Raw genomic sequence first — 4,783 nt, forward strand, 5'->3', positions numbered from 1 at the left:
AGGAAATAAAGCCCGACTGCTCACTGGAGGGAAAGATACTAGAGACAAAGTTGAAGTACTTTGGCCACATCATGAGGAGACAGGAAAGCCTAGAGAAGACAATGATGCTGGGGAAAGTGGAAGGCAAAAGGAAGAGGGGCCGACCAAGGGCAAGATGAATGGATGGCATCCTTGAAGTGACTGGACTGACCTTGAGGGAGCTGGGGGTGGTAACGGCTGACAGGGAGCTCTGGCGTGGGCTGGTCCATGAGGTCACGAAGAGTCGGAGACGACTGAACGAATGAACAACAACAACAAATGTGCAATGCAGAAAACTTTGGCTTTCTAGAAAAAGGAGCATATACTAATCCTTATACTGTTTGGTTGTATTTTGAAAAGGCGTGAGTGTTTTGTTCCCTGTGATGGTACCTCTATAACTGCAAGACTGAAGCATGCTAGTCGTGTGACATTGCATATCCTGCAATTACTGTGCTTGTAATATTTACTGTTGCTGATTTTGTAAAATAATGCCACAGGAGATTCCAGAGTGGAACAAATAAACTTTATTTAATGCTGCATAATTCTTAGAATGACTGATCTCTAAATGGGTTTCTGTTCATTACTGGTGCTCCCAGGAGTCCCTGGTGGTGCAGTGAGTTAAACCTTTGTGCCAGCAGGACTGAAGACCCACAGGTCGTAAGTTCAAATCTGGGAAGAGCGCAGATGAGCTCCTTCTGTCAGCTTCAGCTCCCCATGCGGGGACATGAGAGAAGCCTCCCATAAGGACGGTAAAACATTAAAAACATCCAGACAGCCAATTCTCTCACATCAGAAGTGACTTGAAGTTTCTCAAGTTGCTTCTGACATGTAAAAAACAAAACAGGTACTCCCAAGAACCGCTTCCCTCCTGCACTGTAGAATTAATGCAGTCTGACATCACTTGAACTGCTGTGACTCAATGTTGAGAGATTTGCAGTTTGGCGAGGCAAACTCATTCTTTGGCAGAGAAGGCTAAAGACCTTGTAAAACTATAGCTCCCATGATTCCAAAGCATCAGTTCTACAATGGAGACCCACCCTGGGAGTAGATTTGCCACCCTGCTGCAATAGGTCAGCCAGCCATCCCTGCCACAGATCATTGCTCAATATAGACACAGGCACCTCAGCATCTGAGACACTTAAAAATAGCAAAAAGCCACATTTTTGCTGTTATTAAAGAGGCAACAGCTCCTCGTGTACTCCAATGTCATTTCTCTTTGGGGGTGGAAATAGCACTGGAGCAACTGAGAGACTCTTGCATGGCCAGTTTGTAGTATACCATTAACCTTTCCTGCACACTCATTAGGAAGCAATAAAGAATTTTTGAACAATAAACAGGAAACGTTTAATTACAGCTACAAGACCCTTTAAAAACCTCTGCACACTAGACAACCTGGTGCTAGTTTTGCATTTTATTACTGGGGAAGTGGAAGGGAAACCCATGAGATTCGAAAAACCGGAGGAGGACAACACCAAAAACACCGGAGTGTAATACATTTATGATGTCTTCTGCACATCCCATTTAAAGAGTGAATGAGGGAAAGATGGCAATTTCGAAGAAAAGAAGCTGTGCTGACATACTCTAAGTTGCACAAACATTTAACACTCCTAGAGTTATGATAAACCCTCTGTTTTATTTCTGAGTACAAATTTTGAATGTTCAATGGTTGCATTTTTTTAACTTGGTCAATTTTTCAGTCTTTTCCTTTCCCATCTTGAATTATCTGTATGACAGCATCCACCCAAACATCCAGTTCACCATGGAAAAAGAAAATGAAGGAAGACTGCCTTTTCTAGATGTCCTAGTCATCCGCAAACCAGATCAACAATTGGGTCACACCGTTTACAGAAAACCCACACACACAGATAGATATCTACATTAAAAACTCCAACCATCACCCAAGTCAAAAAAGAAGCACCATTAAAGCCTTGGCAGACCATGCAAAAAGAATCTGCGAACCCCACCTCCTCCAAGATGAACTGAACCACCTCAACTGGGCTCTCCAGGCCAATGGATACTCCACCTCAGACATCAGAAGAGCTGCAAGACCAAGAACAAGCCACGAGAGTAAAGATGAAGATCCACCCAGAGGAAAAGTGTTCCTGCCATACATCAAGGGAACCACTGATCGCATAGGGAAGCTGATGAGGAAACACAACATACAAACAATCTACAAACCCACCAAGAAAATCCAACAAATGCTACGTTCAGCAAAGGACAAGAGGGATCCTCTCACCTCTGCAGGAGTCTACCGTATACCATGCAGCTGTGGACAAGTCTACATAGGGACCACCAAACGCAGCGCCCAGACATGCATCAAGGAACATGAAAGGCACTGCAGACTACTTCAACCAGAGAAGTCAGCCATAGCAGAGCACCTGATGAACCAGCCTGGACACAGCATATTATTTGAGAACACAGAAATGCTGGACCACACCAACAACCACCATGTCAGACTACACAGAGAAGCCATTGAAATCCACAAGCATGTGGACAATTTCAACAGAAAGGAAGAGACCATGAAAATGAACAAAATCTGGCTACCAGTATTAAAAAACTCTAAAATTATAACAGCTAAACAACAGAGAGGAAAAAACCAGGCACAGATTAACACCTCCCAGCAACAGATTTTCCCAGACTCAGGCAGGCCTTCAAATGCTAATGAAGGTGATCAGCTAAACATTCACACCTAACTGCAGCAGGGAGAGCTCCTTGCCCCACCCCAGCCATTCCACAGATATATAAACCCATTTTTCCTACTTCCAACAGACCTTCTCAACCTCTGAGGATGCTTGCCATAGATGCAGGCGAAACGTCAGGAGAAATGCCTCTAGAACATGGCTCTATAGCCCGAGAAAACCCACAAGAACCTATCTGTATGACATTTTACTTTTTTCATGCTCACAAGATGATCTCTTCATTAAGCTCCTAGGTATATGAAATGATCTTGGAAAATCTGCTAAAAGGTACACTGCATTAGAGAATGTATTTGGCCTTCCAGATGTTTTAGGTTGCAACTATGAAAAATTAAACATTAGCCATACTTGCTGGAAATTGTTGAAGTCTATGGCTGGATCTATACTGCCATATATCCCAGGATCTGATCCCAGATGATCTGCTTTGAATTGGATTATATGAATCTACACTGCCAGATAATCTGGGGTAAGCAGATAATCTGGGATCAGATCCTGGGGTATAAGGCAGTGTAGATCCATCCTAAGCAGTTTGGAAGACCAGATGTTGGGTTGCTGTGAGTTTTCTGAGTTGTATGTCCATGTTCTAGAAGTGCTTCCTTCTGACATTTCGCCCACATCTATGGCAGACATCCTCAGAGGTTGTGAGGTCTGTTGGAAACCTTTAGAGACCAATGTTTTTCACCCTTGGTGTCCTGACTATACACAGCCCAGAACATTTCTATTAAGCTGAAATCAGAACCAAGTACTTATATCTAAGATTGCAGCTAGTGTTTTACTTCCTAATTTGCTGTGGATTTCTTTATTGCAGGCAATTTGAAATATTCCACCAACATAGCCTTGTTTTGGATTCTTGGGCCCAGGTATATTTTTACCCTCTCCTCCCTCGACCCATCTACAAATATTACTGTTGGCTGTTCTATATTGACTGTGACCTTTGAGTTTTCCAATTGAATCAGTTCCTTTTGAACTTTATCAGAGCTGCCTACCAATGGGTTTATTTTTATGGGATATAGCCATGTTGAGCATTATAGGCCTTAAGCATATTTTAAAAATGTATCCCATTGCTCTATCAGCAATCGTTGATTCATAAAGAATGTAGACTAAACTCACAAGTACTAAACTCAAATGCTTCATGCAAGTTGGATATTTTAAGATTTTTTTTAAAAAGAGGGGAAAAAAAAGAATTTGAGTTTGTAAAAAAGCAATAAGCAATAAGCCTGATGGAACAAACAAGTTTTTAACAATGATCTTTAAAAAAAATCAAATTCTGCAGGCTTGACAGGTTTCAGGAGAGGTGGCATCACAATCCTCTGAAAACCACCTTTCATAGTGGTATGTGAAGGCTGCAGTGCTGAGCACATATACAACCTCTGTCAAACTTATCAGTGGGATTTGTTTACAAGTATATGAGTATATCACCGAGTTGCATGTGGCTGCAAGCTGATGGAAGCTTGAGAAAACAACTCAACGGCGTGTTTATTCATGAGGGAGATGTGTAGGTGGATTTCTCAATGTTTGTCATTTCCTCTTTAATGCAATGGGGTATGCTCTCCAAATCATATTGGAAAAAGTAATAGTGGGGAACGGACATTTGGAGTATTTTGCCTGTGTTAGTCTTTGTGGTACACTCATGGCAGGGAGATCCTATCAGAAGAGGTTGCCTTTGCCTTCCTCTGATGCCCCTTCTACACTGCCATATAATCCAGATTATCGAAGCAGAAAATCCACATTATCTGCTTTGAACTGGATTATATGAGTCTATACTGCCACATAACCTAGTTCAAATCAGATAATCTGGATTTTATATAGCATTGTAGAAGGGCCCTGAAACTGAGAAAGTATGACTTGGCCAAGGCTTTCCATCTGAGAGGGATGAAGGCTTGATGAATCCAAGGCTGGAGTTAAAATTGCTGGATGAAACCTTAACAACCTTAGATATGCAGACGATACCACTTTGATGGCTGAAAGTGAGGAGGAGCTGAGGATCTTTCTAACCAAGGTAAAAGGAGAAAGTGTAAAAGCTGGGTTGCAGTTAAACATTTTTTTAAAAAACTAAGATTATGGCAACC

Source organism: Anolis sagrei, chromosome 4, assembly GCF_037176765.1.
Source record: "Anolis sagrei isolate rAnoSag1 chromosome 4, rAnoSag1.mat, whole genome shotgun sequence".
NCBI lineage: Eukaryota > Metazoa > Chordata > Lepidosauria > Squamata > Dactyloidae > Anolis > Anolis sagrei.